Below are 26,504 nucleotides of genomic sequence, written 5' to 3' on the forward strand. Positions count from 1 at the left end.
CTCCCGCTAAAACTAACCGTCGAGACGAATTCATGAAAGGCTCGATTCGCCGAAAAAAGGAAACTAGCTCAGCATGGTTATTGGGCGCATAAACCCCAATAAAACGAAATGCCACATCCTTTACGGTAACATCTAGAACGAGTAATCTTCCCTCTGGATCTGCATAAATAGGGTCACACGACGCATCAAGAGTGCGCTTAACTAGCCAAGTAACCCCCCTTGCATGGGTATCATAATGTGCTGAATAGAGCTGAAAGTCTCTAAGGAGCACACCCTGATAATCACTAGGAATGAAGTGAGTTTCCTGTATACAACAAATATCCACACCAAGGCGTTGAAGGTCGCGTGCAACTCGAAGTTTACGAGAGGCGTCCCTCAACCCTCGGACATTTAAACTAGCTAATCTTAAGGAAGCCATCTTGAGTTACTTAGGGTTGAGAAACCTAATCAAACATAGACGGTGTCAAGACACCGACAGCTGTCCCCAATGATCCAGTGGTCATCTCAGTGGTGATAGACCCGTCAGGGGACAGACCGCCGATGTCTAGGGGGAAGGTTAGTTTAACTGCCCTATAAAGTGAAGGATGGAGTTTGATGGGGACCCGTCCAACACATCGTTTTCTAATTTCAATTAATTCGGTGTCGTTGAAATAGGCTGCTGGAGGATAAAGGTTGAAAGCAGAGTTTGCTTCCTCCAGCATAGTCCATAGTCCTTTGGCCTCCTCGCGTTTCCTGACAACTGTTAGTATGTGGTTTGTTTTAAAATTTTCAGGGTTAGTAATGTCTTTTTTTTGGTATGATTTGAAAGCGAGGAGGTTTCTGTAATCTTTCCTGCTATGGGATTTCATTATGGTCTCTACTTCAGCCGTTATTTTGCACACATCTTTCCCATTAAAGAAGGGTTGTTGTTTTTTTTTCCTTGATTCAGCCTCTACAGAGGGGCTTCTATGTCTTTTCTTATCTGAGGGGGGAGGAGGGGGCATGTCTGTTTTCATTGGAGAAGGGGGAGGGGTGTTCTTGGGCGTGTTGTTTGGCGAGCAGAATGGTGACGGTTTGGGGGTCTTTTTGGAGGGAGAACCTAGAGATGTCATTTTGGTGTCTCTATGGGGCAGAGGAGCTTTAGTAAGAGGGGGGGCTTTGCGAGGGATTTGCTTTTCTTTTGAGGTCGGTTTTTCAGGGAAAAGGGATTCAGGGAACTCTTTCTCCTCCGATTTTCTCCTTTTCTCATCAAGAGTTTCTTTTAGTTTCAGTAGGGTTTTGAATTTATTGCCCCCTGGGTCTTTACTTGTCCTAATTTCAATTTTCTCCTCTTTAGAGAGGGACTTAGCATAAGTCTTGGGTGGGGATTTTTTTGAAAGAGGGATGAGTGTCCAGTTGTCCTTTTTGGGGGATTGTTTTTCTGAATTAAAAGTCTTTTCAAACTCGTCAGGTGTTATTTCTTTTTTCTCTTCTGCTGGTGTCTGGGAATTGTCCTTAGGTTCTACATAACCTATTTTCCGGTCATTTGTAGTGATAATTTTTACAGCTGGCTTCCTTTTGGGGCATGTGTAAGTGAGATGGCCGACTTCCCCACATATCCAACATGCTGGTCTTCTGCCTGCGACCACGATTGGCAGCTTCTCTACTCCAGCCTCCAGGTAGTAAGGTATGCGTAGAAATGCTTCTGCATTAAGCAGAATGTCGAAAGTCCATACTCCATTATAATGGTCTTCTTCTATTCCGGTGATGTCCCCAAACTTAAGTAAGAAAGCGGCTAGGTATTCCCCGGGGACAGCACCAGGAACTTCAAAAATGGACACTGTAGTTCTTCGCCTTCCTAGGTATTCCATTCTCAGAACGTACTCGGTGGTAATAATTTCTTTTTTTGTCATTGCTATGCATTCTTCTTCCGTCTTAAAAGGAGCTGCCCATGTGTTATATCCTTTGCATTTTGTGATCCGCTCAGCTCTTAAACCTGCTGATGAAATTAATTTGGTGACAACATCTTTCGTTGATCTAATTAGTTTTTTTGTTTTACGGTCTATTACAAATAGAGAAATAGTCCTCTTGGCAAATTCTTGTAACCGCGGTTGTTCCAACTTTATCCCAGTTTCTGTCGTAAATTCCACACATTTCTTTGCGTCTTCGACAAATTTAACGACGTCGATTTTTACTTTTGGTGGTTTTGTCCATCCACCTAATGCCTCATCTTCCTTCACCTCAACCGTCGGCACACAGCTGGCAGCTGCCATGGCCGGCGTATAACAAGAGGAGAGAAAGATAACAGTCCAAAAAACAAAGAAAAAAAAAGAAAAAAAAAAAGAATCCGGTAATTGAAAAAGTGGTGCCGGGGGAAGAAGAAGATAAGCAATAACAAATTTAACAAGGTGATAACAAAATAGTAACAATATAACGTGCAGAATAACAATATACGAACCAACAAATTTTGAGCGATAAAGACGTAGTCGACGGAGAGTAAAGTTAATATTTATTTTATTGTATAAAATAAAATTACACAAATAAAAATGTGGCACAAGGCCGAAAAAGGGGATGGGGGTTAATGTTGACCTAACTAACATAACGTTAACTTAACTAGACTCTTTCACCAAAATACCAGAATCACTCTGTGGACATCCTACTTAAAACCCGAAAGTTACAAATATATATACATGATGTGGGGGGGGTGGGGATAAAAATCTTATTTACAAAATTGGATGAAAAATATACAATGCTAAAAAGTGGTTAGTAAAAAGAACCCCCTCACTACTGATTGTGGCGGATAAAAAGTTTTGCCAGTCGAAAAGATGTGGGTCCCACGAAAACTGACTTTATTCAAACACAACAAAAATGGCCCACATCTCTGGCAAAACAGTTTATCCATCACCTAAGGGGCCGGGATTGGGGGTTATCGAACCAAAAGTGGGAAAAAAAAAAAAAAAAAAAAAAAAGGGGGGGACGCTGGGACAGGGAAAACCAAAAAAAGGGGATTGGGGCGATGATAGCATGCATACTCTAGCTAAGTTAAAATTCGAACAAAAATGCCTAACTAGCCTACTCTAGGAGGTCCGATGCATGTCTATGTTTGATCAAGTCACCCAAAATCCTTAAAAAAACCTAAGCCACTCAAAAAAGAAATTCAAGATTAGCTCCATTCACTTCACACAGTCGCGAAACTTTCACCCACCTGTCGTTGAAATTCACAGAAGTGAGTTTCACCTTCTCCAGCTTAATTCGCATTTTCAATCGATATGTGAAAATGAGGACAAGCTGGGGAGCAGTGAAGGTCTCACCTCCGTAAACCTCCTTCTGTCGCGTCGTCCAAATCACGCCTCTCATAACTGCTAATAAACACAGAAAAACATAGCGTTCTTCTTTCTTCATGGTCGGTGCCCAGTTGCAGCACGGGGAAACCGACTCCAGCACAAAAAACCGCTCGCTCAGCATGCGAACCGTGAAGCCTTCAACTAACTCACACAACGGTCGAACAATGGCGCAGTGGAAGAAAGCATGATCAAGGTCTTCCTCCCATTCTCCGCATCGGACACAATTGGGTGTCTCCGTAAAACCCGCTGCGTAAAGTCTTTTGCCGACCCAGAGGGCATTTCGTATTACCAGCCAGGTGAGTGATGCCTCGTAATTATCGAAGCAGCTCGACCCAGGCGCCCAAGGCCATATTAAGCGGCGCTCCTCCTTCGTAAAACCGAACTCCTCAATCTTTTCGTCTCGAACGGATCCCCTCACTAAGGCCCGATATAGCGCCTTGCGAGACAACAGCTGGGTGTCAGAGAGGCTTTCTTGGACCCGTAGAAGAAATCTCAAGGCCTGCCGACACTCGCGATAGAAAGGGCACTCGTTTCGGAACAACTTGTGTGCCTCTCCTCTAGCCGAATGCACACTCTCCAAAGCCGGAAAGGCTTTCTTAGTGTCTTCTATCCAGAAGACACCGTTTCCCTCACTTGGTGTACACATTCGATCCAGGTATATCAGCCTAAGAGTGTGTCTACGTATTAGCACACTAGGCATACCCAGACCGCCTTCAGACGGATGCAGGTAACAGACCTCCCGAGTAACCATGGCTTGCTTTCCGCGCCATAAGAATGCAAAAAGAGCACGCACCAGATCAACTAGTGTGGTTTCCGGGAGTGGAAGTACTGATAGACGGTAAAGGATCAGGGGGTAGATATGAGAATTGCATACCTCCGCCCGACCCTTCAAAGACAGATTTCTCAAGGCCCACAAATGAGATGCGACCTTGACCGCTTCCAATACCTCCGACCAATTTTTCTCCAGCTGGAGACCGGGGCCAAACCAGACGCCGAGTAGCTTGCATGGCCCATCAGCCCAACCAAAGGGTCCCTGAAGGGGCATACCCCTCCAGGCACCGATACGTAAGCCAATAGACTTAACGTAGTTAATTATGGCCCCTGTGACCTTGGCATACCGACTTGTTTCTATGTCAACGACTCTAATCTCGGCACTGCTCGTTACAAGCACAGTCACGTCGTCAGCATAGGCGGTATACTTTACCGGGGTAGAGCCACCTGGCAAAGTAATCCCGCGAAGGACCGGATTCACCCGAAGCTGGCGCAAATATGGCTCAAGCGCCAGCACATATAACATTGGGGATAACGGACAACCTTGACGGATCGATCTTGTTAACATGAAGGGTTTCGACCTCACCCCATTCACTTCTACCATAGCACCAGGGTTGGCATACAAGAGGCAAATCCAAGAGCGAAACTGGGGACCAAACCCAGCCGAGCGAAGAACAGCCTCTAGGTAACGATGGTCTACTCTGTCGAATGCTTTGGACTGATCTAAGTTGATCAGCGCGGCTTCTGTGTCGACTTTTTCTACGATCAAGCGCATCGTGTGCAAATTGTCTTGAATCGTCCGACCCTTAACAGAACAAGTCTGTTCGGGACTTATTAGACGGTGTAAGACAATCTGCAGACGATTTGCTAAGATCTTGGCCAAAATCTTTAACTCTGTGTTTAACATCGTTAAGGGCCGGAAATTACCTATCCCATCCCCTCCATTTTTATCTTTGCGTAACAATTTAATGATCCCCCTGGTAAAGTACTGAGGTATGCACCCGTTCCTAAACCAGGAGTTAAAAAGTACGGTCAGCAAAGGGATAAAAATGGGCGACAGCCTCAAATACACCTCGTAGGGCAGACCATCTATCCCAGGGGTCCTGTCTAGCCCGACCTGTTTCAAGGCCTCAATGACTTCTTCCTCTTTTATGCTACCTTCACACCTAGCTGCTTCGGTCGCCTCCAGGCGAGAAAAGTCGGCTAAATAGGTGTCAAACTGTTCAATAGTCAGACCGGGCTCCTTGGTAAAAAGTTCCTGAAAATGAGTCCGAAAACCCTCCAAGATTCCGTCGTTTGAAGTTACGGTTCGTCCGTCCGGCAATGTGACACTGGCGATGTGTCGATCTGCAGAACGTCGAAACTCCTCCGCACGCAATGACGCGGCCATGTTTGTTGCCTCGTTTGGCGCTCTTTTTAATCTAGCCCTAACTAATACTCCCTGGTCCTCCCTGTTATCCAAGGAGTCCAGTTCAGCCTTAACTACAGTATAGCTAGCACTATCCCCCTCCTCCACCGCCCTTTCTAATCTATCTTCTAGCGTCGCTTTCGCTGCTCTAGAACTACGTTTGAGCCGGCGACTAAAATCAGCAGCGAAGGACCTAATGACTTTTTTAAGGTTGCCCCACCACTTATTCCCGATGATAGCCCCCGTCAGTTCCCTCTGTATTGTTAGTAGAAGCTGTTCCCGGAAGTCCTTCACATCGAACAACGACGTGTTGAACTTCCAGTAACTAGCCATCCTAGGTTTAACACTATCTAAGTTTACTCGAACCCGGACAAGCCTGTGGTCCGAATAAACTATACTATGAAAACTTGGACAGTCTAAAAGCCCTAAGTCGACTCTCCTAACTAAGAACCGATCGATGTAACTCGAAAGTTGCACCGAATCGGAGCCGCGTCTACCTGTCCAAGTCCATGCTAAATCCCCGGGTTTTTCGTTCCGAAATTTATCGACAAGATCAAACTTGTCGACAAAGGCTCGAAACGCTTTAGCATCCCGGTTCTGATTAGTATCCCTTCTGGTATTAACCCCGCGATCTAATTCGGGATCCAGGACCGCGTTCCAGTCTCCCGCTAAAACTAACCGTCGAGACGAATTCATGAAAGGCTCGATTCGCCGAAAAAAGGAAACTAGCTCAGCATGGTTATTGGGCGCATAAACCCCAATAAAACGAAATGCCACATCCTTTACGGTAACATCTAGAACGAGTAATCTTCCCTCTGGATCTGCATAAATAGGGTCACACGACGCATCAAGAGTGCGCTTAACTAGCCAAGTAACCCCCCTTGCATGGGTATCATAATGTGCTGAATAGAGCTGAAAGTCTCTAAGGAGCACACCCTGATAATCACTAGGAATGAAGTGAGTTTCCTGTATACAACAAATATCCACACCAAGGCGTTGAAGGTCGCGTGCAACTCGAAGTTTACGAGAGGCGTCCCTCAACCCTCGGACATTTAAACTAGCTAATCTTAAGGAAGCCATCTTGAGTTACTTAGGGTTGAGAAACCTAATCAAACATAGACGGTGTCAAGACACCGACAGCTGTCCCCAATGATCCAGTGGTCATCTCAGTGGTGATAGACCCGTCAGGGGACAGACCGCCGATGTCTAGGGGGAAGGTTAGTTTAACTGCCCTATAAAGTGAAGGATGGAGTTTGATGGGGACCCGTCCAACACATCGTTTTCTAATTTCAATTAATTCGGTGTCGTTGAAATAGGCTGCTGGAGGATAAAGGTTGAAAGCAGAGTTTGCTTCCTCCAGCATAGTCCATAGTCCTTTGGCCTCCTCGCGTTTCCTGACAACTGTTAGTATGTGGTTTGTTTTAAAATTTTCAGGGTTAGTAATGTCTTTTTTTTGGTATGATTTGAAAGCGAGGAGGTTTCTGTAATCTTTCCTGCTATGGGATTTCATTATGGTCTCTACTTCAGCCGTTATTTTGCACACATCTTTCCCATTAAAGAAGGGTTGTTGTTTTTTTTTCCTTGATTCAGCCTCTACAGAGGGGCTTCTATGTCTTTTCTTATCTGAGGGGGGAGGAGGGGGCATGTCTGTTTTCATTGGAGAAGGGGGAGGGGTGTTCTTGGGCGTGTTGTTTGGCGAGCAGAATGGTGACGGTTTGGGGGTCTTTTTGGAGGGAGAACCTAGAGATGTCATTTTGGTGTCTCTATGGGGCAGAGGAGCTTTAGTAAGAGGGGGGGCTTTGCGAGGGATTTGCTTTTCTTTTGAGGTCGGTTTTTCAGGGAAAAGGGATTCAGGGAACTCTTTCTCCTCCGATTTTCTCCTTTTCTCATCAAGAGTTTCTTTTAGTTTCAGTAGGGTTTTGAATTTATTGCCCCCTGGGTCTTTACTTGTCCTAATTTCAATTTTCTCCTCTTTAGAGAGGGACTTAGCATAAGTCTTGGGTGGGGATTTTTTTGAAAGAGGGATGAGTGTCCAGTTGTCCTTTTTGGGGGATTGTTTTTCTGAATTAAAAGTCTTTTCAAACTCGTCAGGTGTTATTTCTTTTTTCTCTTCTGCTGGTGTCTGGGAATTGTCCTTAGGTTCTACATAACCTATTTTCCGGTCATTTGTAGTGATAATTTTTACAGCTGGCTTCCTTTTGGGGCATGTGTAAGTGAGATGGCCGACTTCCCCACATATCCAACATGCTGGTCTTCTGCCTGCGACCACGATTGGCAGCTTCTCTACTCCAGCCTCCAGGTAGTAAGGTATGCGTAGAAATGCTTCTGCATTAAGCAGAATGTCGAAAGTCCATACTCCATTATAATGGTCTTCTTCTATTCCGGTGATGTCCCCAAACTTAAGTAAGAAAGCGGCTAGGTATTCCCCGGGGACAGCACCAGGAACTTCAAAAATGGACACTGTAGTTCTTCGCCTTCCTAGGTATTCCATTCTCAGAACGTACTCGGTGGTAATAATTTCTTTTTTTGTCATTGCTATGCATTCTTCTTCCGTCTTAAAAAGAGCTGCCCATGTGTTATATCCTTTGCATTTTGTGATCCGCTCAGCTCTTAAACCTGCTGATGAAATTAATTTGGTGACAACATCTTTCGTTGATCTAATTAGTTTTTTTGTTTTACGGTCTATTACAAATAGAGAAATAGTCCTCTTGGCAAATTCTTGTAACCGCGGTTGTTCCAACTTTATCCCAGTTTCTGTCGTAAATTCCACACATTTCTTTGCGTCTTCGACAAATTTAACGACGTCGATTTTTACTTTTGGTGGTTTTGTCCATCCACCTAATGCCTCATCTTCCTTCACCTCAACCGTCGGCACACAGCTGGCAGCTGCCATGGCCGGCGTATAACAAGAGGAGAGAAAGATAACAGTCCAAAAAACAAAGAAAAAAAAAGAAAAAAAAAAGAATCCGGTAATTGAAAAAGTGGTGCCGGGGGAAGAAGAAGATAAGCAATAACAAATTTAACAAGGTGATAACAAAATAGTAACAATATAACGTGCAGAATAACAATATACGAACCAACAAATTTTGAGCGATAAAGACGTAGTCAGACGGAGAGTAAAGTTAATATTTATTTTATTGTATAAAATAAAATTACACAAATAAAAATGTGGCACAAGGCCGAAACAGGGGGGTGGGGGTTAATGTTGACCTAACTAACATAACGTTAACTTAACTAGACTCTTTCACCAAAATACCAGAATCACTCTGTGGACATCCTACTTAAAACCCGAAAGTTACAAATATATATACATGATGTGGGGGGGGGGGTTGGGGATAAAAATCTTATTTACAAAATTGGATGAAAAATATACAATGGTAAAAGGTGGTTAGTAAAAAGAACCCCCTCACTACTAATTGTGGCGGATAAAAAGTTTTGCCAGTCGAAAAAATGTGGGTCCCACGAAAGCTGACTTTATTCAAACACAACAAAAATGGCCCACATCTCTGGCAAAACAGTTTATCCATCACCTAAAGGGCCGGGATTGGGGGTTATCGAACCAAAAGTGGGAAAAAAAAAAAAAAAAAAAAAAGGGGGGGGGACGCTGGGACAGGGAAAACCAAAAAAAGGGGATTGGGGCGATGATAGCATGCATACTCTAGCTAAGTTAAAAATCGAACAAAAATGCCTAACTAGCCTACTCTAGGAGGTCCGATGCATGTCTATGTTTGATCAAGTCACCCAAAATCCTTAAAAAAACCTAAGCCACTCAAAAAAGAAATTCAAGATTAGCTCCATTCACTTTACACAATCGCGAAACTTTCACCCACCTGTCGTTGAAATTCACAGAAGTGAGTTTCACCTTCTCCAGCTTAATTCGCATTTTCAATCGATATTTGAAAATGAGGACAAGCTGGGGAGCAGTGAAGGTCTCACCTCCGTAAACCTCCTTCTGTCGCGTCATCCAAATCACGCCTCTCATAACTGCTAGTAAACACAGAAAAACATAGCGTTCTTCTTTCTTCATGGTCGGTGCCCAGTTGCAGCACGGGGAAACCGACTCCAGCACAAAAAACCGCTCGCTCAGCATGCGAACCGTGAAGCCTTCAACTAACTCACACAACGGTCGAACAATGGCGCAGTGGAAGAAAGCATGATCAAGGTCTTCCTCCCATTCTCCGCATCGGACACAATTGGGTGTCTCCGTAAAACCCGCTGCGTAAAGTCTTTTGCCGACCCAGAGGGCACTTCGTATTACCAGCCAGGTGAGTGATGCCTCGTAATTATCGAAGCAGCTCGACCCAGGCGCCCAAGGCCATATTAAGCGGCGCTCCTCCTTCGTAAAACCGAACTCCTCAATCTTTTCGTCTCGAACGGATCCCCTCACTAAGGCCCGATATAGCGCCTTGCGAGACAACAGCTGGGTGTCAGAGAGGCTTTCTTGGACCCGTAGAAGGAATATCAAGGCCTGCCGACACTCGCGATAGAAAGGGCACTCGTTTCGGAACAACTTGTGTGCCTCTCCTCTAGCCGAATGCACACTCTCCAAAGCCGGAAAGGCTTTCTTAGTGTCTTCTATCCAGAAGACACCGTTTCCCTCACTTGGTGTACACATTCGATCCAGGTATATCAGCCTAAGAGTGTGTCTACGTATTAGCACACTAGGCATACCCAGACCGCCTTCAGACGGATGCAGGTAACAGACCTCCCGAGTAACCATGGCTTGCTTTCCGCGCCATAAGAATGCAAAAAGAGCACGCACCAGATCAACTAGTGTGGTTTCCGGGAGTGGAAGTACTGATAGACGGTAAAGGATCAGGGGGTAGATATGAGAATTGCATACCTCCGCCCGACCCTTCAAAGACAGATTTCTCAAGGCCCACAAATGAGATGCGACCTTGACCGCTTCCAATACCTCCGACCAATTTTTCTCCAGCTGGAGACCGGGGCCAAACCAGACGCCGAGTAGCTTGCATGGCCCATCAGCCCAACCAAAGGGTCCCTGAAGGGGCATACCCCTCCAGGCACCGATACGTAAGCCAATAGACTTAACGTAGTTAATTATGGCCCCTGTGACCTTGGCATACCGACTTGTTTCTATGTCAACGACTCTAATCTCGGCACTGCTCGTTACAAGCACAGTCACGTCGTCAGCATAGGCGGTATACTTTACCGGGGTAGAGCCACCTGGCAAAGTAATCCCGCGAAGGACCGGATTCACCCGAAGCTGGCGCAAATATGGCTCAAGCGCCAGCACATATAACATTGGGGATAACGGACAACCTTGACGGATCGATCTTGTTAACATGAAGGGTTTCGACCTCACCCCATTCACTTCTACCATAGCACCAGGGTTGGCATACAAGAGGCAAATCCAAGAGCGAAACTGGGGACCAAACCCAGCCGAGCGAAGAACAGCCTCTAGGTAACGATGGTCTATTCTGTCGAATGCTTTGGACTGATCTAAGTTGATCAGCGCGGCTTCTGTGTCGACTTTTTCTACGATCAAGCGTATCGTGTGCAAATTGTCTTGAATCGTCCGACCCTTAACAGAACAAGTCTGTTCGGGACTTATTAGACGGTGTAAGACAATCTGCAGACGATTTGCTAAGATCTTGGCCAAAATCTTTAACTCTGTGTTTAACATCGTTAAGGGCCGGAAATTACCTATCCCATCCCCTCCATTTTTATCTTTGCGTAACAATTTAATGATCCCCCTGGTAAAGTACTGAGGTATGCACCCGTTCCTAAACCAGGAGTTAAAAAGTACGGTCAGCAAAGGGATAAAAATGGGCGACAGCCTCAAATACACCTCGTAGGGCAGACCATCTATCCCAGGGGTCCTGTCTAGCCCGACCTGTTTCAAGGCCTCAATGACTTCTTCCTCTTTTATGCTACCTTCACACCTAGCTGCTTCGGTCGCCTCCAGGCGAGAAAAGTCGGCTAAATAGGTGTCAAACTGTTCAATAGTCAGACCGGGCTCCTTGGTAAAAAGTTCCTGAAAATGAGTCCGAAAACCCTCCAAGATTCCGTCGTTTGAAGTTACGGTTCGTCCGTCCGGCAATGTGACACTGGCGATGTGTCGATCTGCAGAACGTCGAAACTCCTCCGCACGCAATGACGCGGCCATGTTTGTTGCCTCGTTTGGCGCTCTTTTTAATCTAGCCCTAACTAATACTCCCTGGTCCTCCCTGTTATCCAAGGAGTCCAGTTCAGCCTTAACTACAGTATAGCTAGCACTATCCCCCTCCTCCACCGCCCTTTCTAATCTATCTTCTAGTGCCGCTTTCGCTGCTCTAGAACTACGTTTGAGCCGGCGACTAAAATCAGCAGCGAAGGACCTAATGACTTTTTTAAGGTTGCCCCACCACTTATTCCCGATGATAGCCCCCGTCAATTCCCTCTGTATTGTTAGTAGAAGCTGTTCCCGGAAGTCCTTCACATCGAACAACGACGTGTTGAACTTCCAGTAACTAGCCATCCTAGGTTTAACACTATCTAAGTTTACTCGAACCCGGACAAGCCTGTGGTCCGAATAAACTATACTATGAAAACTTGGACAGTCTAAAAGCCTTAAGTCGACTCTCCTAACTAAGAACCGATCGATGTAACTCGAAAGTTGCACCGAATCGGAGCCGCGTCTACCTGTCCAAGTCCATGCTAAATCCCCGGGTTTTTCGTTCCGAAATTTATCGACAAGATCAAACTTGTCGACAAAGTCTCGAAACGCTTTAGCATCCCGGTTCTGATTAGTATCCCTTCTGGTATTAACCCCGCGATCTAATTCGGGATCCAGGACCGCGTTCCAGTCTCCCGCTAAAACTAACCGTCGAGACGAATTCATGAAAGGCTCGATTCGCCGAAAAAAGGAAACTAGCTCAGCATGGTTATTGGGCGCATAAACCCCAATAAAACGAAATGCCACATCCTTTACGGTAACATCTAGAACGAGTAATCTTCCCTCTGGATCTGCATAAATAGGATCACACGACGCATCAAGAGTGCGCTTAACTAGCCAAGTAACCCCCCTTGCATGGGTATCATAGTGTGCTGAATAGAGCTGAAAGTCTCTAAGGAGCACACCCTGATAATCACTAGGAATGAAGTGAGTTTCCTGTATACAACAAATATCCACACCAAGGCGTTGAAGGTCGCGTGCAACTCGAAGTTTACGAGAGGCGTCCCTCAACCCTCGGACATTTAAACTAGCTAATCTTAAGGAAGCCATCTTGAGTTACTTAGGGTTGAGAAACCTAATCAAACATAGACGGTGTCAAGACACCGACAGCTGTCCCCAATGATCCAGTGGTCATCTCAGTGGTGATAGACCCGTCAGGGGACAGACCGCCGATGTCTAGGGGGAAGGTTAGTTTAACTGCCCTATAAAGTGAAGGATGGAGTTTGATGGGGACCCGTCCAACACATCGTTTTCTAATTTCAATTAATTCGGTGTCGTTGAAATAGGCTGCTGGAGGATAAAGGTTGAAAGCAGAGTTTGCTTCCTCCAGCATAGTCCATAGTCCTTTGGCCTCCTCGCGTTTCCTGACAACTGTTAGTATGTGGTTTGTTTTAAAATTTTCAGGGTTAGTAATGTCTTTTTTTTGGTATGATTTGAAAGCGAGGAGGTTTCTGTAATCTTTCCTGCTATGGGATTTCATTATGGTCTCTACTTCAGCCGTTATTTTGCACACATCTTTCCCATTAAAGAAGGGTTGTTGTTTTTTTTTCCTTGATTCAGCCTCTACAGAGGGGCTTCTATGTCTTTTCTTATCTGAGGGGGGAGGAGGGGGCATGTCTGTTTTCATTGGAGAAGGGGGAGGGGTGTTCTTGGGCGTGTTGTTTGGCGAGCAGAATGGTGACGGTTTGGGGGTCTTTTTGGAGGGAGAACCTAGAGATGTCATTTTGGTGTCTCTATGGGGCAAAGAAGCTTTAGTAAGAGGGGGGGGCTTTGCGAGAGATTTGCTTTTCTTTTGAGGTCGGTTTTTCAGGGAAAAGGGATTCAGGGAACTCTTTCTCCTCCGATTTTCTCCTTTTCTCATCAAGCGTTTCTTTTAGTTTCAGTAGGGTTTTGAATTTATTGCCCCCTGGGTCTTTACTTGTCCTAATTTCAATTTTCTCCTCTTTAGAGAGGGACTTAGCATAAGTCTTGGGTGGGGATTTTTTTGAAAGAGGGATGAGTGTCCAGTTGTCCTTTTTGGGGGATTGTTTTTCTGAATTAAAAGTCTTTTCAAACTCGTCAGGTGTTATTTCTTTTTTCTCTTCTGGTGTCTGGGAATTGTCCTTAGGTTCTACATAACCTATTTTTCGTTCATTTGTAGGGATAACTTTTACGGCTGGCTTCCTTTTGGGGCATGTGTAAGTGAGATGGCCGACTTCCCCACATATCCAACATGCTGGTCTTCTACCTGCGACCACGATTGGCAGCTTTTCTACTCCAGCCTCCAGGTAGTATGGTATACGTAGAAATGCTTCTGCATTAAGCAGAATGTCGAAAGTCCAAACTCCATTATAGTGGTCTTCTTCTATTCCGGTTATGTCCCCAAACTTAAGTAAGAAAGCGGCTAGGTATTCCCCGGGGACAGCACCAGGAACTTCAAAAATGGACACTGTAGTTCTTCGCCTTCCTAGGTATTCCATTCTCAGAACGTACTCGGTGGTAATAATTTCTTTTTTTGTCATTGCTATGCATTCTTCTTCCGTCTTAAAAAGAGCTGCCCAAGTGTTATATCCTTTGCATTTTGTAATCCGCTCAGCTCTTAAACCTGCTGATGAAATTAATTTGGTGACAACATCTTTCGTTGATCTAATTAGTTTTTTTGTTTTACGGTCTATTACAAATAGAGAAATAGTCCTCTTAGCAAATTCTTGTAACCGCGGTTGTTCCAACTTTATCCCAGTTTCTGTCGTAAATTCCACACATTTCTTTGCGTCTTCGACAAATTTAACGACGTCGATTTTTACTTTTGGTGGTTTTGTCCATCCACCTAATGCCTCATCTTCCTTCACCTCAACCGTCGGCACACAGCTGGCAGCTGCCATGGCCGGCGTATAACAAGAGGAGAGAAAGATAACAGTCCAATAAAAAAATTAAAAAAAAAGAGAGAAAAAAAAAAAAAAAAAAAAAAAGAATCCGGTAATTGAAAAAGTGGTGCCGGGGGAAGAAGAAGATAAGCAATAACAAATTTAACAAGGTGATAACAAAATAGTAACAATATAACGTGCAGAATAACAATATACGAACCAACAAATTTTGAGCGATAAAGACGTAGTCAGACGGAGAGTAAAGTTAATATTTATTTTATTGTATAAAATAAAATTACACAAATAAAAATGTGGCACAAGGCCGAAAAAGGGGATGGGGGTTAATGTTGACCTAACTAACATAACGTTAACTTAACTAGACTCTTTCACCAAAATACCAGAATCACTCTGTGGACATCCTACTTAAAACCCGAAAGTTACAAATATATATACATGATGTGGGGGGGGTGGGGATAAAAATCTTATTTACAAAATTGGATGAAAAATATACAATGCTAAAAAGTGGTTAGTAAAAAGAACCCCCTCACTACTGATTGTGGCGGATAAAAAGTTTTGCCAGTCGAAAAGATGTGGGTCCCACGAAAACTGACTTTATTCAAACACAACAAAAATGGCCCACATCTCTGGCAAAACAGTTTATCCATCACCTAAGGGGCCGGGATTGGGGGTTATCGAACCAAAAGTGGGAAAAAAAAAAAAAAAAAAAAAAAGGGGGGGACGCTGGGACAGGGAAAACCAAAAAAAGGGGATTGGGGCGATGATAGCATGCATACTCTAGCTAAGTTAAAATTCGAACAAAAATGCCTAACTAGCCTACTCTAGGAGGTCCGATGCATGTCTATGTTTGATCAAGTCACCCAAAATCCTTAAAAAAACCTAAGCCACTCAAAAAAGAAATTCAAGATTAGCTCCATTCACTTCACACAGTCGCGAAACTTTCACCCACCTGTCGTTGAAATTCACAGAAGTGAGTTTCACCTTCTCCAGCTTAATTCGCATTTTCAATCGATATGTGAAAATGAGGACAAGCTGGGGAGCAGTGAAGGTCTCACCTCCGTAAACCTCCTTCTGTCGCGTCGTCCAAATCACGCCTCTCATAACTGCTAATAAACACAGAAAAACATAGCGTTCTTCTTTCTTCATGGTCGGTGCCCAGTTGCAGCACGGGGAAACCGACTCCAGCACAAAAAACCGCTCGCTCAGCATGCGAACCGTGAAGCCTTCAACTAACTCACACAACGGTCGAACAATGGCGCAGTGGAAGAAAGCATGATCAAGGTCTTCCTCCCATTCTCCGCATCGGACACAATTGGGTGTCTCCGTAAAACCCGCTGCGTAAAGTCTTTTGCCGACCCAGAGGGCATTTCGTATTACCAGCCAGGTGAGTGATGCCTCGTAATTATCGAAGCAGCTCGACCCAGGCGCCCAAGGCCATATTAAGCGGCGCTCCTCCTTCGTAAAACCGAACTCCTCAATCTTTTCGTCTCGAACGGATCCCCTCACTAAGGCCCGATATAGCGCCTTGCGAGACAACAGCTGGGTGTCAGAGAGGCTTTCTTGGACCCGTAGAAGAAATCTCAAGGCCTGCCGACACTCGCGATAGAAAGGGCACTCGTTTCGGAACAACTTGTGTGCCTCTCCTCTAGCCGAATGCACACTCTCCAAAGCCGGAAAGGCTTTCTTAGTGTCTTCTATCCAGAAGACACCGTTTCCCTCACTTGGTGTACACATTCGATCCAGGTATATCAGCCTAAGAGTGTGTCTACGTATTAGCACACTAGGCATACCCAGACCGCCTTCAGACGGATGCAGGTAACAGACCTCCCGAGTAACCATGGCTTGCTTTCCGCGCCATAAGAATGCAAAAAGAGCACGCACCAGATCAACTAGTGTGGTTTCCGGGAGTGGAAGTACTGATAGACGGTAAAGGATCAGGGGGTAGATATGAGAATTGCATACCTCCGCCCGACCCTTCAAAGACAGATTTCTCAAGGCCCACAAATGAGATGCGACCTTGACCGCTTCCAATACCTCCGACCAATTTTTCTCCAGCTGGAGACCGGGGCCAAACCAGACGCCGAGTAGCTTGCATGGCCCATCAGCCCAACCAAAGGGTCCCTGAAGGGGCATACCCCTCCAGGCACCGATACGTAAGCCAATAGACTTAACGTAGTTAATTATGGCCCCTGTGACCTTGGCATACCGACTTGTTTCTATGTCAACGACTCTAATCTCGGCACTGCTCGTTACAAGCACAGTCACGTCGTCAGCATAGGCGGTATACTTTACCGGGGTAGAGCCACCTGGCAAAGTAATCCCGCGAAGGACCGGATTCACCCGAAGCTGGCGCAAATATGGCTCAAGCGCCAGCACATATAACATTGGGGATAACGGACAACCTTGACGGATCGATCTTGTTAACATGAAGGGTTTCGACCTCACCCCATTCACTTCTACCATAGCACCAGGGTTGGCATACAAGAGGCAAATCCAAGAGCGAAACTGGGGACCAAACCCAGCCGAGCGAAGAACAGCCTCTAGGTAACGATGGTCTACTCTGTCGAATGCTTTGGACTGATCTAAGTTGATCAGCGCGGCTTCTGTGTCGACTTTTTCTACGATCAAGCGCATCGTGTGCAAATTGTCTTGAATCGTCCGACCCTTAACAGAACAAGTCTGTTCGGGACTTATTAGACGGTGTAAGACAATCTGCAGACGATTTGCTAAGATCTTGGCCAAAATCTTTAACTCTGTGTTTAACATCGTTAAGGGCCGGAAATTACCTATCCCATCCCCTCCATTTTTATCTTTGCGTAACAATTTAATGATCCCCCTGGTAAAGTACTGAGGTATGCACCCGTTCCTAAACCAGGAGTTAAAAAGTACGGTCAGCAAAGGGATAAAAATGGGCGACAGCCTCAAATACACCTCGTAGGGCAGACCATCTATCCCAGGGGTCCTGTCTAGCCCGACCTGTTTCAAGGCCTCAATGACTTCTTCCTCTTTTATGCTACCTTCACACCTAGCTGCTTCGGTCGCCTCCAGGCGAGAAAAGTCGGCTAAATAGGTGTCAAACTGTTCAATAGTCAGACCGGGCTCCTTGGTAAAAAGTTCCTGAAAATGAGTCCGAAAACCCTCCAAGATTCCGTCGTTTGAAGTTACGGTTCGTCCGTCCGGCAATGTGACACTGGCGATGTGTCGATCTGCAGAACGTCGAAACTCCTCCGCACGCAATGACGCGGCCATGTTTGTTGCCTCGTTTGGCGCTCTTTTTAATCTAGCCCTAACTAATACTCCCTGGTCCTCCCTGTTATCCAAGGAGTCCAGTTCAGCCTTAACTACAGTATAGCTAGCACTATCCCCCTCCTCCACCGCCCTTTCTAATCTATCTTCTAGCGTCGCTTTCGCTGCTCTAGAACTACGTTTGAGCCGGCGACTAAAATCAGCAGCGAAGGACCTAATGACTTTTTTAAGGTTGCCCCACCACTTATTCCCGATGATAGCCCCCGTCAGTTCCCTCTGTATTGTTAGTAGAAGCTGTTCCCGGAAGTCCTTCACATCGAACAACGACGTGTTGAACTTCCAGTAACTAGCCATCCTAGGTTTAACACTATCTAAGTTTACTCGAACCCGGACAAGCCTGTGGTCCGAATAAACTATACTATGAAAACTTGGACAGTCTAAAAGCCCTAAGTCGACTCTCCTAACTAAGAACCGATCGATGTAACTCGAAAGTTGCACCGAATCGGAGCCGCGTCTACCTGTCCAAGTCCATGCTAAATCCCCGGGTTTTTCGTTCCGAAATTTATCGACAAGATCAAACTTGTCGACAAAGGCTCGAAACGCTTTAGCATCCCGGTTCTGATTAGTATCCCTTCTGGTATTAACCCCGCGATCTAATTCGGGATCCAGGACCGCGTTCCAGTCTCCCGCTAAAACTAACCGTCGAGACGAATTCATGAAAGGCTCGATTCGCCGAAAAAAGGAAACTAGCTCAGCATGGTTATTGGGCGCATAAACCCCAATAAAACGAAATGCCACATCCTTTACGGTAACATCTAGAACGAGTAATCTTCCCTCTGGATCTGCATAAATAGGGTCACACGACGCATCAAGAGTGCGCTTAACTAGCCAAGTAACCCCCCTTGCATGGGTATCATAATGTGCTGAATAGAGCTGAAAGTCTCTAAGGAGCACACCCTGATAATCACTAGGAATGAAGTGAGTTTCCTGTATACAACAAATATCCACACCAAGGCGTTGAAGGTCGCGTGCAACTCGAAGTTTACGAGAGGCGTCCCTCAACCCTCGGACATTTAAACTAGCTAATCTTAAGGAAGCCATCTTGAGTTACTTAGGGTTGAGAAACCTAATCAAACATAGACGGTGTCAAGACACCGACAGCTGTCCCCAATGATCCAGTGGTCATCTCAGTGGTGATAGACCCGTCAGGGGACAGACCGCCGATGTCTAGGGGGAAGGTTAGTTTAACTGCCCTATAAAGTGAAGGATGGAGTTTGATGGGGACCCGTCCAACACATCGTTTTCTAATTTCAATTAATTCGGTGTCGTTGAAATAGGCTGCTGGAGGATAAAGGTTGAAAGCAGAGTTTGCTTCCTCCAGCATAGTCCATAGTCCTTTGGCCTCCTCGCGTTTCCTGACAACTGTTAGTATGTGGTTTGTTTTAAAATTTTCAGGGTTAGTAATGTCTTTTTTTTGGTATGATTTGAAAGCGAGGAGGTTTCTGTAATCTTTCCTGCTATGGGATTTCATTATGGTCTCTACTTCAGCCGTTATTTTGCACACATCTTTCCCATTAAAGAAGGGTTGTTGTTTTTTTTCCTTGATTCAGCCTCTACAGAGGGGCTTCTATGTCTTTTCTTATCTGAGGGGGGAGGAGGGGGCATGTCTGTTTTCATTGGAGAAGGGGGAGGGGTGTTCTTGGGCGTGTTGTTTGGCGAGCAGAATGGTGACGGTTTGGGGGTCTTTTTGGAGGGAGAACCTAGAGATGTCATTTTGGTGTCTCTATGGGGCAGAGGAGCTTTAGTAAGAGGGGGGGCTTTGCGAGGGATTTGCTTTTCTTTTGAGGTCGGTTTTTCAGGGAAAAGGGATTCAGGGAACTCTTTCTCCTCCGATTTTCTCCTTTTCTCATCAAGAGTTTCTTTTAGTTTCAGTAGGGTTTTGAATTTATTGCCCCCTGGGTCTTTACTTGTCCTAATTTCAATTTTCTCCTCTTTAGAGAGGGACTTAGCATAAGTCTTGGGTGGGGATTTTTTTGAAAGAGGGATGAGTGTCCAGTTGTCCTTTTTGGGGGATTGTTTTTCTGAATTAAAAGTCTTTTCAAACTCGTCAGGTGTTATTTCTTTTTTCTCTTCTGCTGGTGTCTGGGAATTGTCCTTAGGTTCTACATAACCTATTTTCCGGTCATTTGTAGTGATAATTTTTACAGCTGGCTTCCTTTTGGGGCATGTGTAAGTGAGATGGCCGACTTCCCCACATATCCAACATGCTGGTCTTCTGCCTGCGACCACGATTGGCAGCTTCTCTACTCCAGCCTCCAGGTAGTAAGGTATGCGTAGAAATGCTTCTGCATTAAGCAGAATGTCGAAAGTCCATACTCCATTATAATGGTCTTCTTCTATTCCGGTGATGTCCCCAAACTTAAGTAAGAAAGCGGCTAGGTATTCCCCGGGGACAGCACCAGGAACTTCAAAAATGGACACTGTAGTTCTTCGCCTTCCTAGGTATTCCATTCTCAGAACGTACTCGGTGGTAATAATTTCTTTTTTTGTCATTGCTATGCATTCTTCTTCCGTCTTAAAAAGAGCTGCCCATGTGTTATATCCTTTGCATTTTGTGATCCGCTCAGCTCTTAAACCTGCTGATGAAATTAATTTGGTGACAACATCTTTCGTTGATCTAATTAGTTTTTTTGTTTTACGGTCTATTACAAATAGAGAAATAGTCCTCTTGGCAAATTCTTGTAACCGCGGTTGTTCCAACTTTATCCCAGTTTCTGTCGTAAATTCCACACATTTCTTTGCGTCTTCGACAAATTTAACGACGTCGATTTTTACTTTTGGTGGTTTTGTCCATCCACCTAATGCCTCATCTTCCTTCACCTCAACCGTCGGCACACAGCTGGCAGCTGCCATGGCCGGCGTATAACAAGAGGAGAGAAAGATAACAGTCCAAAAAACAAAGAAAAAAAAAGAAAAAAAAAAAAGAATCCGGTAATTGAAAAAGTGGTGCCGGGGGAAGAAGAAGATAAGCAATAACAAATTTAACAAGGTGATAACAAAATAGTAACAATATAACGTGCAGAATAACAATATACGAACCAACAAATTTTGAGCGATAAAGACGTAGTCAGACGGAGAGTAAAGTTAATATTTATTTTATTGTATAAAATAAAATTACACAAATAAAAATGTGGCACAAGGCCGAAAAAGGGGATGGGGGTTAATGTTGACCTAACTAACATAACGTTAACTTAACTAGACTCTTTCACCAAAATACCAGAATCACTCTGTGGACATCCTACTTAAAACCCGAAAGTTACAAATATATACATGATGTGGGGGGGGGGGTTGGGGATAAAAATCTTATTTACAAAATTGGATGAAAAATATACAATGCTAAAAGGTGGTTAGTAAAAAGAACCCCCTCACTACTGATTGTGGCGGATAAAAAGTTTTGCCAGTCGAAAAAATGTGGGTCCCACGAAAACTGACTTTATTCAAACACCACAAAAATGGCCCACATCTCTGGCAAAACAGTTTATCCATCACCTAAGGGGCCGGGATTGGGGGTTATCGAACCAAAAGTGGGAAGAAAAAAAAAAAAAAAAAAAAAAAAAAAAAAAAAAAAAGGGGGGGGGGGACGCTGGGACAGGGAAAACCAAAAAGGGGGATTGGGGCGATGATAGCATGCATACTCTAGCTAAGTTAAAAATCGAACAAAAATGCCTAACTAGCCTACTCTAGGAGGTCCGATGCATGTCTATGTTTGATCAAGTCACCCAAAATCCTTAAAAAACCTAAGCCACTCAAAAAAGAAATTCAAGATTAGCTCCATTCACTTTACACAATCGCGAAACTTTCACCCACCTGTCGTTGAAATTCACAGAAGTGAGTTTCACCTTCTCCAGCTTAATTCGCATTTTCAATCGATATTTGAAAATGAGGACAAGCTGGGGAGCAGTGAAGGTCTCACCTCCGTAAACCTCCTTCTGTCGCGTCGTCCAAATCACGCCTCTCATAACTGCTAGTAAACACAGAAAAACATAGCGTTCTTCTTTCTTCATGGTCGGTGCCCAGTTGCAGCACGGGGAAACCGACTCCAGCACAAAAAACCGCTCGCTCAGCATGCGAACCGTGAAGCCTTCAACTAACTCACACAACGGTCGAACAATGGCGCAGTGGAAGAAAGCATGATCAAGGTCTTCCTCCCATTCTCCGCATCGGACACAATTGGGTGTCTCCGTAAAACCCGCTGCGTAAAGTCTTTTGCCGACCCAGAGGGCATTTCGTATTACCAGCCAGGTGAGTGATGCCTCGTAATTATCGAAGCAGCTCGACCCAGGCGCCCAAGGCCATATTAAGCGGCGCTCCTCCTTCGTAAAACCGAACTCCTCAATCTTTTCGTCTCGAACGGATCCCCTCACTAAGGCCCGATATAGCGCCTTGCGAGACAACAGCTGGGTGTCAGAGAGGCTTTCTTGGACCCGTAGAAGAAATCTCAAGGCCTGCCGACACTCGCGATAGAAAGGGCACTCGTTTCGGAACAACTTGTGTGCCTCTCCTCTAGCCGAATGCACACTCTCCAAAGCCGGAAAGGCTTTCTTAGTGTCTTCTATCCAGAAGACACCGTTTCCCTCACTTGGTGTACACATTCGATCCAGGTATATCAGCCTAAGAGTGTGTCTACGTATTAGCACACTAGGCATACCCAGACCGCCTTCAGACGGATGCAGGTAACAGACCTCCCGAGTAACCATGGCTTGCTTTCCGCGCCATAAGAATGCAAAAAGAGCACGCACCAGATCAACTAGTGTGGTTTCCGGGAGTGGAAGTACTGATAGACGGTAAAGGATCAGGGGGTAGATATGAGAATTGCATACCTCCGCCCGACCCTTCAAAGACAGATTTCTCAAGGCCCACAAATGAGATGCGACCTTGACCGCTTCCAATACCTCCGACCAATTTTTCTCCAGCTGGAGACCGGGGCCAAACCAGACGCCGAGTAGCTTGCATGGCCCATCAGTCCAACCAAAGGGTCCCTGAAGGGGCATACCCCTCCAGGCACCGATACGTAAGCCAATAGACTTAACGTAGTTAATTATGGCCCCTGTGACCTTGGCATACCGACTTGTTTCTATGTCAACGACTCTAATCTCGGCACTGCTCGTTACAAGCACAGTCACGTCGTCAGCATAGGCGGTATACTTTACCGGGGTAGAGCCACCTGGCAAAGTAATCCCGCGAAGGACCGGATTCACCCGAAGCTGGCGCAAATATGGCTCAAGCGCCAGCACATATAACATTGGGGATAACGGACAACCTTGACGGATCGATCTTGTTAACATGAAGGGTTTCGACCTCACCCCATTCACTTCTACCATAGCACCAGGGTTGGCATACAAGAGGCAAATCCAAGAGCGAAACTGGGGACCAAACCCAGCCGAGCGAAGAACAGCCTCTAGGTAACGATGGTCTACTCTGTCGAATGCTTTGGACTGATCTAAGTTGATCAGCGCGGCTTCTGTGTCGACTTTTTCTACGATCAAGCGCATCGTGTGCAAATTGTCTTGAATCGTCCGACCCTTAACAGAACAAGTCTGTTCGGGACTTATTAGACGGTGTAAGACAATCTGCAGACGATTTGCTAAGATCTTGGCCAAAATCTTTAACTCTGTGTTTAACATCGTTAAGGGCCGGAAATTACCTATCCCATCCCCTCCATTTTTATCTTTGCGTAACAATTTAATGATCCCCCTGGTAAAGTACTGAGGTATGCACCCGTTCCTAAACCAGGAGTTAAAAAGTACGGTCAGCAAAGGGATAAAAATGGGCGACAGCCTCAAATACACCTCGTAGGGCAGACCATCTATCCCAGGGGTCCTGTCTAGCCCGACCTGTTTCAAGGCCTCAATGACTTCTTCCTCTTTTATGCTACCTTCACACCTAGCTGCTTCGGTCGCCTCCAGGCGAGAAAAGTCGGCTAAATAGGTGTCAAACTGTTCAATAGTTAGACCGGGCTCCTTGGTAAAAAGTTCCTGAAAATGAGTCCGAAAACCCTCCAAGATTCCGTCGTTTGAAGTTACGGTTCGTCCGTCCGGCAATGTGACACTGGCGATGTGTCGATCTGCAGAACGTCGAAACTCCTCCGCACGCAATGACGCGGCCATGTTTGTTGCCTCGTTTGGCGCTCTTTTTAATCTAGCCCTAACTAATACTCCCTGGTCCTCCCTGTTATCCAAGGAGTCCAGTTCAGCCTTAACTACAGTATAGCTAGCACTATCCCCCTCCTCCACCGCCCTTTCTAATCTATCTTCTAGCGTCGCTTTCGCTGCTCTAGAACTACGTTTGAGCCGGCGACTAAAATCAGCAGCGAAGGACCTAATGACTTTTTTAAGGTTGCCCCACCACTTATTCCCGATGATAGCCCCCGTCAATTCCCTCTGTATTGTTAGTAGAAGCTGTTCCCGGAAGTCCTTCACATCGAACAACGACGTGTTGAACTTCCAGTAACTAGCCATCCTAGGTTTAACACTATCTAAGTTTACTCGAACCCGGACAAGCCTGTGGTCCGAATAAACTATACTATGAAAACTTGGACAGTCTAAAAGCCCTAAGTCGACTCTCCTAACTAAGAACCGATCGATGTAACTCGAAAGTTGCACCGAGTCGGAGCCGCGTCTACCTGTCCAAGTCCATGCTAAATCCCCGGGTTTTTCGTTCCGAAATTTATCGACAAGATCAAACTTGTCGACAAAGTCTCGAAACGCTTTAGCATCCCGGTTCTGATTAGTATCCCTTCTGGTATTAACCCCGCGATCTAATTCGGGATCCAGGACCGCGTTCCAGTCTCCCGCTAAAACTAACCGTCGAGACGAATTCATGAAAGGCTCGATTCGCCGAAAAAAGGAAACTAGCTCAGCATGGTTATTGGGCGCATAAACCCCAATAAAACGAAATGCCACATCCTTTACGGTAACATCTAGAACGAGTAATCTTCCCTCTGGATCTGCATAAATAGGGTCACACGACGCATCAAGAGTGCGCTTAACTAGCCAAGTAACCCCCCTTGCATGGGTATCATAATGTGCTGAATAGAGCTGAAAGTCTCTAAGGAGCACACCCTGATAATCACTAGGAATGAAGTGAGTTTCCTGTATACAACAAATATCCACACCAAGGCGTTGAAGGTCGCGTGCAACTCGAAGTTTACGAGAGGCGTCCCTCAACCCTCGGACATTTAAACTAGCTAATCTTAAGGAAGCCATCTTGAGTTACTTAGGGTTGAGAAACCTAATCAAACATAGACGGTGTCAAGACACCGACAGCTGTCCCCAATGATCCAGTGGTCATCTCAGTGGTGATAGACCCGTCAGGGGACAGACCGCCGATGTCTAGGGGGAAGGTTAGTTTAACTGCCCTATAAAGTGAAGGATGGAGTTTGATGGGGACCCGTCCAACACATCGTTTTCTAATTTCAATTAATTCGGTGTCGTTGAAATAGGCTGCTGGAGGATAAAGGTTGAAAGCAGAGTTTGCTTCCTCCAGCATAGTCCATAGTCCTTTGGCCTCCTCGCGTTTCCTGACAACTGTTAGTATGTGGTTTGTTTTAAAATTTTCAGGGTTAGTAATGTCTTTTTTTTGGTATGATTTGAAAGCGAGGAGGTTTCTGTAATCTTTCCTGCTATGGGATTTCATTATGGTCTCTACTTCTGCCGTTATTTTGCACACATCTTTCCCATTAAAGAAGGGTTGTTGTTTTTTTTTTCTTGATTCAGCCTCTACAGAGGGGCTTCTATGTCTTTTCTTATCTGAGGGGGGAGGAGGGGGCATGTCTGTTTTCATTGGAGAAGGGGGAGGGGTGTTCTTGGGCGTGTTGTTTGGCGAGCAGAATGGTGACGGTTTGGGGGTCTTTTTGGAGGGAGAACCTAGAGATGTCATTTTGGTGTCTCTATGGGGCAGAGGAGCTTTAGTAAGAGGGGGGGCTTTGCGAGGGATTTGCTTTTCTTTTGAGGTCGGTTTTTCAGGGAAAAGGGATTCAGGGAACTCTTTCTCCTCCGATTTTCTTCTTTTCTCATCAAGAGTTTCTTTTAGTTTCAGTAGGGTTTTGAATTTATTGCCCCCTGGGTCTTTACTTGTTCTAATTTCAATTTTCTCTTCTTTAGAGAGGGACTTAGCATAAGTCTTGGGTGGGGATTTTTTTGAAAGAGGGATGAGTGTCCAGTTGTCCTTCTTTTTGGGGGATTGTTGCTCTGAATTAAAAGTTTTTTCAAACTCCTCAGGTGTGATTTCTTTTTTCTCTTCTGCTGGTGTCTGGGAATTGTCCTTAGGTTCTACATAACCTATTTTCCGTTCATTTGTAGTGATAACTTTTACGGCTGGCTTCCTTTTGGGGCATGTGTAAGTGAGATGGCCGACTTCCCCACATATCCAACATGCTGGTCTTCTACCTGCGACCACGATTGGCAGCTTTTCTACTCCAGCCTCCAGGTAGTATGGTATACGTAGAAATGCTTCTGCATTAAGCAGAATGTCGAAAGTCCAAACTCCATTATAGTGGTCTTCTTCTATTCCGGTTATGTCCCCAAACTTAAGTAAGAAAGCGGCTAGGTATTCCCCGGGGACAGCACCAGGAACTTCAAAAATGGACACTGTAGTTCTTCGCCTTCCTAGGTATTCCATTCTCAGAACGTACTCGGTGGTAATAATTTCTTTTTTTGTCATTGCTATGCATTCTTCTT

Source organism: Euprymna scolopes, chromosome 3 (genome assembly GCF_053919585.1).
Source record: "Euprymna scolopes isolate OS-2025 chromosome 3, ASM5391958v1, whole genome shotgun sequence".
Taxonomy (NCBI): Eukaryota; Metazoa; Mollusca; class Cephalopoda; order Sepiida; family Sepiolidae; genus Euprymna; species Euprymna scolopes.